Raw genomic sequence first — 14,423 nt, 5'->3', positions numbered from 1 at the left:
AATCTTCTATAGTACCACAATTCAAGTGTTGATTCTGTAGCACTCAGACAATGCTCTAAAGAAACCATATCTTTAACTATACAATCTTTGTCTGTAAAATGATATCTCTGCTTTTTAGAATGCTATTTGGATTTGTCATAGCTTTCTTTCTAAGGAGCAAAGCATATTCAACTCACTAACCACCATTCACAGCATTTCTTCCAAAATATTTCACCCCCACTCTGGTTCTCCCTTCTTCTACCCTTTCAGCTGAAAACCTTGCTAGCTGAAAACTCTTGCTTTAAAAATTGAGGATATTTTCTTTTTCTCCATCTTCTCTCTTTTTCATCTTTTATCACTTAGCTCCCTTTGGCCATTATATCCCTCCTCTCACATGAAATGGTGATCTTACCCCTTACTATCTGCACAACCATTCCTATTCCATCCCATATCTTTCAACAGATGGTTCCCTCAGTCATCCCCACAATTATAATTTTTACTGTCTACTGACTTCTTATCTCCTTCATACAAACCAACTCATGTCCTTCCTCCTCAAAAAGAAAAGAAACGAAAAGCCTAATTAGATTCTTCCATCTATATTATCATCCTTTATCCATTCTCTTTTGTAACTAAACTCATTAAAAAAGGCTGTCTTCATTTGGTACCTACACTTTTTCTTGTCTTGTTCTCTTAGTAATGTGGCTTCAAAACTTATCTGTCTTTAATTTATATGATCTAAGCAGAATGTACAATGCTGCAATATGTAAAAATATTTCTGTCATTGACATAAATAGATTTCTAATGATGGTTCATGTTTGTTCTGACTATGTTTGGATATAAGAAAACTTAGTTTTTACTTGTATAAATTCTGTATTGTCATACATTTTGACAGCTGTTACCTATGACACAGAGTCAGAACAAACACTTCTCACATAACAGTTCTAATCATTTGGTTTTGAAACAGTATATTACTAACCATAGTCTCTTGTATGTAATTATTATAGGTAATAACATTTGCAGCTTCCTGTGAAATTACATATTTTCCAACCTTTATTTTTATAAATGATAACTGCCCCCATGCACATTTTAGGAACAAAACAAGAAATCAAAGTTATTCTCAGGGAATCATCTGCATAAACATCCTTTCTAAATACCTATAGTGCACCTGACTCCCCAAGAAAAAGGGTAAAAGATTTTGTGCCTTTCAATTCTCAGCCTGCCATTCCTTACCAAACACCATCTTTCAACCACACTACAAACTCCAATCATTCAACTCCTCAGTTCATATGAGTGAACAGTATTTGTGTTTGTTTGCTTTATTTAATAAAGGAATCGCATATATTCAGTGTCCTGGTAAATCCAGATGATATTTCCCCTATATTATGATCAGCCTTAAAAAATGGATGAAAAAAGAATTTTTCTGCCAAAAGCTTTAACAGTTTCAAAAGACACAGTCTTTGTTATATAACTTGTACAAATTGAGAATGTAGAGAGAGATAAGAGTGAATGCAAATAGGGAAATGGATAAATGCATCATGATATAGATATCATTCTGCAAATCAATAGTGCTTCTATACAATGACTTCCCCATTTTAAAAAATTCATGGGAATAAAAATAGAAGCTAGGTTTTAACTGAAGCACAACATTTAATATGGATTTGCAAATTTGGTAAGAATTTGGTTGAGATATTTTATATATACTGTCATATTTTAATGATTTGAAAGGCAGATATGCTTCTGTCATTTTCTTTAGCATAAGGGAAGAAAGTGATTCTGTGGACTAGAGAATATTCTCTACTGAAGAGAATTGAAGCTTCTAAAAGTTTTGTAACTAGTGATTCTATAATAAAAGGGAGAGGGGAACAGTTTTGCATCACCATTATACCTGGTTTGGACTTTGGTAGGTAGAGAGGGAAGAGAATAAGAAAGTAGTGTTTGGATGATTAACTTACAGGGGTTTAACTCATTAGAAGGTGAATCTTATGAACAATCTTGTGTCTTTCAGGACTTTGAGTAGTCCTTAAGGGGAACAAAAAGAGTGAACATTTAAATCAATTAAAGGGAAATCAGTAGTATACAACATTGTTCTTAGAAGTAAAAAAAAAAGTTTTCAAAATAGAATTCTCCAAAGTAGGGATATAGAACTAGCGACTTCTCCAAAAGTCAGACAATAATAAGATCTTGACCAGCTATCAAAATTGCTCTCATAGATCAAAATAAAAGTCAACAATTTAACAAACCATTGCACATAGTTAAGAATTAGAAAATTACTATACCTATAGAACTTCAGGGGAGTTAATAAATGCTTGTTTCTTTCTCAGGAAGTTAAAGTTAGTTTTTACTTTTCTCACAATTTATAACTTTGACATCACAAATTCTGACATTCTTATAGATGAGGAAAAGTAACTGGAATCACATAGCAATATTTTAAATTGAGAATATTAAAATTTGGATTTATATTGGATTCTAGAAATTTAGGAAATTTTTGTTCACTGTACATTGTTCTGTAGTTTAAAGCCCAATGGTATTGCCTTATCTTTGTATCTATGTGAACTAAAGGGATAAAAACTCTATAGTGATTTATTTCAACATGGAATGACAAAGTTGATAGGGAAATGGAATGAAGAATTCCAATTTATTAATGTTATTTTACTGGAGATGTTTTATGTTTTGTGTTGTAAATCCATGATATTTTATTTGTATTATGCTTATAAGTTTTTTTGGAGGAAGCCATTGTAAAGAGTAATGTTGATTTGCAGATTGATATGTATTGAATATGCATTTATAATATTAGCTATAATATATGCATATATATTATAGATTACTATTTTATTCTATATTATAATGTATATTATATTATATAATATGCATTTATAGCATTAGGATGTTAGTTACTCTTTTCATCTAATTGTTATGATTTTTAAATTTTGACTCATCAGAGACTTTTGATTGGAAGGCAGAATATCCTTCTGATTAAAGATTGTCAAATATTCAAAATGGATGTACTCTGGTTTGTTGAAATTAAGCTAGTACCATACCCTCTCACTGTCTATATGATAAGCTTTGTGGGAGCTTGACAAACCCTGGCTATTTTCAGCCCTATTAAAATCAAAAAACATTACCAGCTCAGTGAAAGAAACTACAGGAAGGCATATTTAATGGAAGTCTGGCAATACACTTATAATGATGATTAAAACATTGCCTTATAAATGGATTAATACACTAACCTCAGTACAAATTAGTACTCTACTACTGAAGGGAAAATGTAAAGAGTATTGTGGTATCCCACAAGAAGTACCATTTCCAAATATTAAAGTATGCAGGTGAGCAAAGGTGACTGAGAAGGTTGAAGAGATAGTCTCACGAGGGTAATGACAAGATCTTCTTGACTCAATTTTCTTTCTAAATAGGAAAGTTTCCCTTTCCTGGTTATGAATCTGTCTATGAGATCCTTTGAATGTGGAACTTTGTTCCATTCAAAAAGTTTATTTATGACAACTAAAATCAAACAGAGCTGGGGAAGTTTAGTCCTGTTAGATGCATGATAGGTCAGTTTGTAAGATCTTCTCATCTTATTTCTTGAAGCTTTGTGCTAAAAAAGTCCCTCTGTCCTTCAATTGCATTTTTGTATGGTCTGCCCTGTTTTATCTCATCCTGGTTTCCCTAGATACCTAGCCTCCAACTCTCATAGGACTTTTACTAATCCAATTCTCTGTATTGGGCTCTTAAAAATTTCTATAGATTACCCCACTCATGGTCTCTCCATTTATAAAGCACATACTTTGAGGATAAATTCATAATATATACCAAATTCTTAGCATAAGGTTGGAATAGTGTTGTGGGTATAGGAAATGATGAGTTGGTCAATTTAGAAAAATATGGAAAGATTTGGACTTATGAAGGATATTATCCATTTTCAGAAATATAGAGGACAAACATCCTTATATAGATGCATATGAATGTGTGTGTTTGTGTGTATATATATATATATATAATATACATACATATATATATATATGAGAGTGTATGATTATAGATTCAATGTATATGTATATGTAGATATGTATATGTATATCCACACACTTAATTGTACCTTTTTGGGATAGGCAGAGTGGATGAAAGGGGAAGAAATTAAGTAAAAAATGCATAGCATAGAACAAAAGAAAAACTACATAGAAGCAAAGAAAAGATGGAAAACTCTGAATCCAATATTTATTATTTATTTTTATAGATTTTCTTGAAATGGAAATTTATTATCATATTTTGAATCCTCTCTTATGTTCTACAATGCATATAGCAATACTTTTTCCCTTTTTCTATTTTGTACTTAAGTTTTAAATCGATAAGTAAATTATTTTAAAAGAATAAAAAATTCATTAAAAACTAGCATTAGGAGGAAAATGAAAAATTACTTTACTTTTCCATTTTCCTAAATTATAAGAGATAATGATAGGAAAGAAGTGATAGGAAAAAATGACATCAATGATTTCATTATGTCAAATAGGCTACTATAGTTTGATGTACTTCATTTTGTATGATCTGAATTTGAATCTCTATCATGTAATGGGAATAAAAAGGTAAATTATAATTTTTTCCTTCAAAAACCTAACTTACTATTTTGGTGCATGTGTATTCCTGAACTAAAACACTAAACTTTATACTGTAGTGCCACAGGATTTTCCTTCAAACACAATTCTGCTGAAGAATTCCCTTCATCTATGACCTATACCTCAGAATTTATGGCTTCCATCATTTATGTCTTTTTACCCCCAAGAACCACTTTTATACTTATAAATTCATGAGCATTAAAACATACTATTTTATTTCCCTTAATTATCTTTCCTGAATCTTTATAGCCAGTTTCATACCACAGGAATTTAGAATTAGAAATAGAGGAAGAGGTCTTATTAAAAGTTCAATGGAAATTTAATAGTCTCAGTAAAGGAAGGCTTGATAGCTGTTTGAGTTAAGGAGATTGTAGGTTTAAACTAAAAGCTATAACCCAAAAAATGAAACCAACTTCTCCACTTAATGGGGTAGTATGGAATATACTCAACACATGACTTTCTTTCTGAGACTTGGAATACCACAAAAGGGAATTTGAAATCAGCTTCAGAAATTTTCTTACTCTTCTCTTACTTGAGTAAGCAACATCTCTAGGACTGTTTTCTCCTCTGTAAAATAAGTTGAGTCTATTGGGCTCTAAAGTCCTTTCAAGCCCTTAAATCTGTTAGTGTATGTTCTTAGAAATTAAAACCCCAAACTGGAAAATATCTGCTCTACCTCTCAGTTTTTTCTGTTTTCTCAATCAGAAAACTACATTGAACACTGACTGAGTAAATGTGAAACCAGAAGACATGGATTCAAATCTCATCTTTGACGTTTGTGATTTTATTAAACTTAGCAAATCATTTTAATTGTCTAAAGTTCAATTGTTTAAAAAAAAAAGGGCAGAGGGAGGTAGGGGAGATGAGGAAACAATGTCATATTCTCTCCCTTCCTCACAGGTTGTTGAGAGGAATATACTTTGTAAATGTTAATGTGAGTTATTATTATTTTCATAAGAATAATACAGTCTTCCCTCCTTTATAGGGTTGGGAAGAAAATTCTTAACACCTAAAGTTGTTATAGAAGTATAAATTGATAATGGCAGTAGAATCAGCAATAACTATTATTACTCTAGAATATACCAATAGCTTATCACCTGGATAGCCACAGAGTAAATTTTTTAGCCACAGTAACTTTGGAAGTCCATCTTTTTAGTAATAAAAAGTTTGCTTATCTGTGTAGAGGAGCTACATAGGAGAAAACCTATGATTTAACAGATCTTTGAGATATTAATTTATGAAAAACTGGCTTCAGAATCAAATAAATATAAATGTATTTAATAATAATAATAATTAATATTAAATAAATATAAACAGTTTTTCAAATCTTAAAATGCCATGTGCCTAGCACAGTGCCTGGCATATTATAGGCACTATATAAAGCTTTATTCCTTTCCTCTTTATGTAAATGTGAATTGTTATTTCATTAAATATTTGAGTTTTTATAGTAGAAAGCACAGTGACTGAATTAATGAGCAGGTGAGAAGAAAAAAATGAACAATTAGAATTATATACCTTAAACAAATGCCTCAGATCAGTCATTGACTATTTTATCCTACTTAAAACTCTCTGCACATTTGTGTCTGATCAAAACATTGATGTATTAGTAGCACTCTACATCTGTTATACTAATGGTCCCCAAATAACTTACTATCATGAGAGCAAAATTCTCTTTTTCCTATGTAATTCAGACTAGTTCTATCTCCCTTTCCCCACCCCCCGCCAAAAAAAAGCTGCCTCTGAGATTCGATTTTTCTAGGGGACTAAGCTTAAAGATACAGCTTCCTAATAATGTTTAGCCATAAAAAGGCCCTTAGTTTATGGGGAGTTAGGTCCCTTTATATTGGCAAATATCTTGGGACACAACTCACTACACCATGACCAGACATTTTTCTGTAAATAGAACAGATAGATATCTTTAGAAGGAGAAGTAGACTGTGACCACCCAAACTAAATGTTTCAATGTCCTTGTGAAATATCCTTTCTATGAAATAATAAAGTAAACCTACTTTTGTTAATTGTGAATTTGTGATAATGTGTGGAGAATCCTCTCAATGGTTCCCATTGATGGGAAGCAATTTTCTGAGCATTCTAAAAAAATGATACCTTGGAGAATAAAGAATGCATGAAGTCTTGTTATGAGTTGATTGAGTTTTTAAATTTAGTTAAAAAATTAAAACCAGGCTTTATTATTTTGTTTAGGTAGAAGCTATAAGTCTGCATAGTACCATTCAGAAACTTTGAACTGGGTTGGATTTTTTTTTTTTACATTTCTGACCTGGACTAGTTTTCTACTACTTAAACAAGCTGGTACCCCTCAACTGTTAGCATCATGACCACATTGAGACTTGGGCTATAGAATCTTAAACATGAGTTGATAACAAAGCCCTAAGGGACTTATAATAAAATCATACTATGAAATAGGCAGCTAGTATAAGCAGTACAGTAAGTTGAGCTGCAGGCTATGTGGCTGATATATGAGAGAGTCCTGAGGGATGGGGCAGAGATGATCTTTATTGATATTGTCTGTAGAAGTGGTAGCCAAGTGTCTGGGTCCTGGAGAAGACAGAAATGGACAACCAAAGACTATGCCTTCTGAGTTCAGGACCAATTGAGGAATTTTACTGAAGCTTCCCACTGCATACAGGTATTTATGGGTCATCTCCAGTCATCTTGATCTACATCTTGCCACTGGACCCGGATGGCTCTGGAGGGGAAAGTGAGGCAGATGACCTTGCTGAGCCCTCCCTCACTTAAATCCAACTTACTCGCATGTCATACATCATCTCCCTTATGTCATGATTCCCTCTGAAAACAAAGAACAAACAACGTGTGTCATGTCAGTATCCATTAATGGCATCCAGTGCTCTTTGAGGGTTTAACCAACTAGATTAGAATCATTACAACAACAGAAGATAGAAGTGAATTTATTATGAATCTGAACTTTGGAAAAGTGATACTGTATTAATCAGAATATGGGACTGTGTTATCTCCCTTCAGATAAGGTAGTTATTCCTCCTTATTTAGGCTCATTATATCAATAGGAACACTCAAGTGGTCTTCAATCTAATCCCAAATTGTAAAATGGCACATTCACATCTCAGTGCAAGAGGTTTATCCCCTAGAATCAACATATGCATCCTTATACCTAATTGTCCGAGCCAGATATTCACCTTCTCACAAGCCATGGGAAACTTCAATCCCAAACAAAGCAACAAATCAATACCAATTACCAAAGGCATGAAATCACCAATCCAACAATTTCTTGGGTTCAATCTCCAGTAATATTTGCCTAACAAAAATGGACTTCATTTGGATATAATTCCAGCTTTATATACTGTGGCCTTTCTTTATTTCTTCCCTTTCAATCATCTAGAATTAGATGAAAACACTATTAGAGTGTTTTCCCTCTCAGTGGACTATCTACAAGCTCAGGAACACATAAATTGGCAGATTTCCTTTCCTCTGGAGTTGTCTAACTCTTCAAACAGATAATGGGGAATCAAAAGGTGATACTATTGAGAGATGACATGCTTTCTAGTTGATAGGGGAGGTAAAACTGTCAATCTTTGGAAATATAATGAATGTATTATTAATTTTTAAGTAAAGTGAACTTAACAGCTGATGATTCTGAGTCCTTGAATGAATACAAAGAAAGGTCTTTTATTTAGACTTTTTGGAAGGAGACAGCCCTCCACAGAACCTTCTAATGGAGAAAAATTTGGTATCATTCCACTTTAGGATGTGGCTCATAAGGAAATAAAGGTTTTGATAATGAGCTCAGGATATTGAGTGGAAAACAGTACTGAGAAAGCTTCAGTACTAGCTCTTTGGACTGGATGTATGCAATGTTTATGACCTCTTAACCACTTTACTTCTGGTGACTAACATAAGAAGAATACATAACAATGGCAGATATCACCATTTGTAGTTTCTTTCTAAATTTCTTGATACTATATCTTTGTACTGAAACTACCCTTATTGTCAATAGATAAATCAATAACTACAGGTCTTAATGTTGTTTTTGCTTGCTCCTGCTTATTTTTGCCATTTTATATCAGGAAATTTACTATAGTAATAGGACACTATTAAGATTTTGCTTCACATGCAATATATACTAGATCATTGAGATCTGGGACTGAGGAAAAAACTCAGGATTTCCAGTCTTTGTCCTCTTCATTTTTTAATTGCCTGACATTTTACATCTTTCTCTCTGATTTCCTAGTAATGCTTATTCTAGGATCCTAAAATCAACATGATTAGAATCATCTAGTAACAGCTCTAAAATCATCTAAGTGGTGAAAATTCCACTAAAAGATCTTAAGATGTTTGGTAAGGGACAAAGAAGTATTGTGAGAAATATTATAGCCCTATAGTTAAGCTAGGTGTCTTTTTTTTTTCCCCTCTAAAAAGTGAAAAAGCTGTTGCTGGGATTTGATTGGCTCAGGGATACAAAATTTAATTTATGCTTCCCTTGATGCATTTTCCTGGTGACCTCTGGCTCAAGGGAGGTAGTTTCCTGCCCACTTAAGAGACACAAAAATGCCCACCTATGTGGATAGGTGAGGATTTTTCAGAATTGGTGAATGTTTCAAGATCACTTGAATTATTAAACCCTTTCCAGATGTAGATGCATTTCCATATAATAATTAGCATTTAAATAGTATTTCAATGTACTCAAAACTCTTTACATCATTTTATTTTTACAAAAACCCTAGATTATAACTGCTATTATTAGCTCCATTTTATAGACAAGGAAACTGAGTCTAAGAAAGATTTAGTAGATTGCTCAAGATCATAATAAGGGTCTATGGTCAGATTTGAACTTAGGTTTTCTTGACCGCAGGTGTAGCACTCTCAAAAGAATATTTAGCAAGGATCAATTCTATACAAGCTAAGATTTGCAATATTATTGTTGATTGTCCTTTCTAAGTTATAAGTAGCTGCACAAGCCTTGTTTTGTTAGTGGTTGAATGATCTATGTTATTCATTTTGTACTAAGATGGAACCTCAACCTAATAGTAGATTAGCCTAAGGCTTGCTCTTTAATTTCAATAAACTAATGGGATAGAATAGGAGGAAAGGAACTTTTAGATGCTTGACATTTTTTAACTTAATTTGGAAAACCTAACTATTGATTAACTATTTGATACTTTGTGCTATAGTGTGTTGGTTCTCCTTGTACAAATTTTCTTGTTGATGAGCAGGAAAAAATTAAAAAGAAAACAAAACCTTAGAAAAGAACAATTTCAATGTTCAAAAGATATCTAGCCGATTCTCTTAAATGTATCTTCTATGTTAACCCTATCTGACATTAGTTTTAAATATTAGATCTTACTGTCTTGTACAAGCTAGAAAAGCTCAGGCTATTATTACTCATGACTCTTATTTCACTGTTGATCCCCTAAGGAACTTTAACCTGTCCTATTTCAGACCTGAACTGATTCATTTGTCCTTAAGCAACTTATTAGTCCCAGTCAGTGAGAGATAAGGGAGAGAAAAAGGAGACCTCCTACCCCATTGACAAACTTAAACATGGAAATCTGATAAACACTAAAGTTCAGAATTCTGGAGCTCAAGAGATCTTCCAGCACCATTCTCCACAGTAGCTGGGATTAAAGGTACAATACCTAGCAGTTTACCTACCCTTAAAGAGAATAATCAATACCAATTAGAAATGTCAAAAAAGGGAAATTAAGTAATGATTTTTCAACAAAATGATGACAAGTTTTTGTTTCTTTCATTGAGGAAAACAAAGTGAAGGAAAGAAGTCTTTATAGAATCATTATTTTATATAAGCCAACTGAGACTTGTGATCACAGCTGAGTAGGGAAAACTTCCAAAACCTAAGCATTAAGTATCATGGAGGAGGGGGATAAAAGGCAATTAACTTCTGGAGGACAACTTGAAAATAAAATAAAATAGCTGGTTGCTTTTTTTCCCCTTTTTTATTAGATTTTTTTCTACATTTCAGTCTATTATTATTGTGGTATTGGCTAGACCATGTTTAAACTTTCATGTCTAAGAATTTCTTTTTATATTTAGGAGTGATAGCTATTTTGTCTTTATTTTTACTAGTGGAACTTTGTGATTTTAAAGTCTTGTGGGTACTCAATTTTCACATGTGATGTCAATTATAAATAGCAAAGTTTTTTTTAGCATCAGACCCAGTTTTTTTTTAATTCTTAAATTATCAGCAATCAATGAAAATTAATTTACCTTCCTTACTCTCCTTCCCCCTTTCTCAGTATATGATTACTGATTGTTTTATACATTCATATGTACATACATGAATATAAATACACATACCCCTATGCATTTGTATACATATAGATTTTTTAATCAAAAGGACAATTTCAGCTTTTTTGTACTTTTTTTTCTAAGTCTGAGTAATAATAAAAAGAGCATTTTTAATTAAAATGAAAAAATGAGGCAAAAGGGAATCTTGAGGTCTGAACTTAGGAGGTATAAAGCAGGGAATAACTTTGATCTTAACTATGCAATAAATCAAGAGCATATTATTTTTTGTAAATTTCATAACCTGTTCAAGTGGGGAAAAGATTAAAAAAAAGATTAGAATAGATCTAAGGAAAACGTTTCTCAGGAGAAAAAAGAAAATAAATGTGGATATGAATTAGAATGCCTTTAGGCATAAAGGAAAGCAGAAATAGTAAATATAACTAAATTTCATGAGGAAATTTCCGCCAGCGTAGATTTATTTTCAGAGACTAAACCTAAACGTATAAAGGTACCTTCTATGGATCAGGAACAGTTCAAAATGTCCTCCAAGTCAGAATTGTTTACATTCCTTATACCTAGCCCAGAAAACTTACATAATCTCTTCTTACAAGACTAAGCAATCAATTTTAAAATGCCCTGATCAAATTTTCCTTAATAGTAACTTAACCTCTTTTTCCACCAATAAAAGAAAAGTAACTGACAGAAAGTTATTGAGGGGAAAAAACTTTAAAACAGTAACATAAAATCAAGAAGAAAAAAACCCCAATATTTTTCTCCTACGCCATCCTTAAATATTAACCCTTTTTTTTTCTACAAGTAAAACGTACTTTACAAATTCTTTCAGACATGATCCAGTGTTTTAAATAAGTATTGCTTCTTACCTGCAAAGATCAATATATGTAGACTTCTTGTTATATGTTGTCATAACAGAACAAAGAATAAACAGCTAATTCAGGATCCTTCAGGAAAATAGAAAAATGAAGATGTCTCTTGCTCACTCTCACTAGGAAAAAAAAGAAAGTTGGTTTGATTTTTACTAACAATTACCTGAATGAAGAGAGAGAAGGAGAAAGTGAGAGGAGACCGAGGAAAGGAATCTGAGAAAAGAGTCAATGATGTCAGCAGAATTTCTTAAGGAAATCTACAGACCAGCAAATGATTTGCAGCAATAAACACCCAGTTCACTGTTATGCAAATATCTGCCTAAGAGGAAACTGATGTACTTTTAAGAAAGCCAGTTAATCTTTGAAGAAACTTCAGCCTGTCAGATCAAAGTCTGATTTTAAGACTATACAGCCAAAATAAAATGGATTGTCTTTTTTGCATAAGTTTGTCCCGTTTAGTCTAAGCTACATCTCTATATACTTTCCCCCTTTTAGGAATCAATTCTTATTCCTGTCTTCTCAAAAGGGTGAAAATTGGCATGTAACTGAAAGTCTAACAACACTGACTAAACTAAATATAATAACGATTATCGTGAATAAATAATCAGATAACAACTAAAGTCACCACCAAGCACTGTGACCCACAACATTAACTTAATGTTATTTCTTCTACTAGTCACAAAACCTGAAGTAGATTAGAACAGATTTAAGGGAAATGTTTCTCTGGAGGGAGATAAAAAGGAAATAAATTTGTATATGTATTAGAATGTTCAAAGTTGCAAAATTGCAAAGTCTTATGTAGGATAGATTTTATTGTATTACATACAATAAATATGTAGTTATTGGAACTACAATTTCAGAGGACTAATGATGAAATATGTTCTACACTTCCTTCTTAACAGGAGAGATAGAGAATGAAATATACATTTTTACATACTGCCAGTTCGTGGATTAATTTTAATCAACTATACTTTATTTCATGCAAGGGAAGGAAGGGCTTTAAGGGAGGTATTAGTGATAGTAATGCCCCCTTTTCCCTTCCAAAAGAAGTGTCATTGAAATATTTTTTAAATACAAGTACAATAGAACTAAAGGAAGTTCAAAAGGGAGATAAACTGGCAGAATAGTTTTTGAAATTAACTGATTGATTTCATTATATATTTAAGAAAAACAAGCTGTATGTAATAGAAATGTGTTATTTCAGGTGAAGATAGGTATATAGCAAACATTTATTTCCAGACACTGTGCAAAGTACTGGAAGTATTACTATAAGCAAAACCAAAACTAAACTAAACTTACTTTGAGTTGCTTACATTCTAATGTAGAAAGACAAATCATAAAATAACGTTTAAAAATTAAAAGAAGAAAAGAGTAGCCCACTTAGATATAATACCAAAGTCTTTGCCATGGCTCTCTTGGGTATTTCCCTAAAAAGAATTCAGTGGAAGAAGGGGAGCAGGTACCATGGAGGAATACCGCAAGAGGAATAGACATCAAAAATAGAAAAATTCCAGAATTTTCTAACTTTTGTTTTTCTTCTATGTGGAAAGTTCATGTTTGAATTTATCAAAATCAAAATTACAAAAATAAATAAATAAATAAATGATGTGAAGAATAAATATTAAAAAGGAAATATTGCAAGAATAGGAAAATAATATGAGCTCTCATTTGTCATTTCTTTTCCCCCTCTTGTTTATATAAAGGGAAAGAAGAGGAAATAAGAATTTATCTAGTGTCTGCTATGTGCCAGACATAGTGCTAAACACGATTCATGAATATTACCTCATCGATCCTTACAAATTAATCTTTGAGGTAGGTGCTATTATTATTTTACAGATGAAAAAACTGAGGAAAATAACAACTTTCTCAGAATCATGCAGATAGTGAGTACCTGAAGTCAAATTTGAATTCAGGGCTTTCTGACTGTAGGTGCCGGACTGTATAGGGGCACCTAAAGAGTTCTGGGCCTGAAATCAAGAAGACTCATTTCTGAGATCAAATCTGGTATAATCTTACTAACTGCTTTGGTTTCTTCATTTGTAAAATGAGTTTGAGGGGGAAAATGCCAAACCACTCCAGTATCCTTGCTAAGAAATCCCTAGAGTCATGAAGTTAGACATTATGAAACAACTGCTGAACAACAAATTCCTATCTAAGTATGTATATTTTTACATCCTTTCTTGAGACTCTTCATTCAGGTATGGTATCACAGGAGGCTGGCTCAAAGTATATGCAGATTTTCAAGCCCTCTAGAGGTTTAAGAGACTTAACATGCCAAGTTCAAAGATATAGCAATACTTTTTTATTTGTTAGCACTATTCTTATATTATTTCAAAGGCAAATATCTATCTTTGTTGTGGAAGTGATGAATATTTTGGATGCCGCTGGCTTACTATTAAAACTATTAATTAAATTCAATTTGGATTTAACATACACAGATGTCTAGAATTATATTTGAAATTAACATTTGTAGACATTTGGATAAAAAGTCACTTTTCAAACTAGTCGTAATTTAATAACATTGGAGAAAATAATAATTCTTTTTCCCACATTGTTAATTCTATATATGCAATATCCACTTTTATGTGCAACTATTATTATGAATATTTAAACCCAGGACAAAAAAGGAATCGGATGCCATTTGATTTTTTCAAAAGTTTCTGAAACCATTTCTTTCCCTTTTTCTTTTTTAATTTCAAATACAGGAGCAAAT

General features: G+C 32.2%; 1 protein-coding gene across 1 annotated transcript in view; it reads right to left on the bottom strand.

Annotated features, from left to right (window-relative positions):
* The window catches only part of KCNJ15 (potassium inwardly rectifying channel subfamily J member 15), a 47,191-nt gene extending 35,251 nt beyond the window's left edge, over positions 1-11,940 (bottom strand). The window contains exon 1 of the mRNA XM_074300649.1: positions 11,708-11,940. The gene's annotated coding sequence lies outside the window, so the exon portion shown is untranslated. The remainder of the gene's footprint in view (positions 1-11,707) is intronic.
* Between the last annotated feature and the right edge of the window lie 2,483 nt (positions 11,941-14,423).

This window comes from Sminthopsis crassicaudata, chromosome 3 (genome assembly GCF_048593235.1).
Source record: "Sminthopsis crassicaudata isolate SCR6 chromosome 3, ASM4859323v1, whole genome shotgun sequence".
In the NCBI taxonomy this organism is placed as follows: Eukaryota; Metazoa; Chordata; class Mammalia; order Dasyuromorphia; family Dasyuridae; genus Sminthopsis; species Sminthopsis crassicaudata.
The sequence above is the reverse complement of the archived record's forward strand: the minus strand, read 5'-3'. Positions and strand labels throughout refer to the sequence as shown.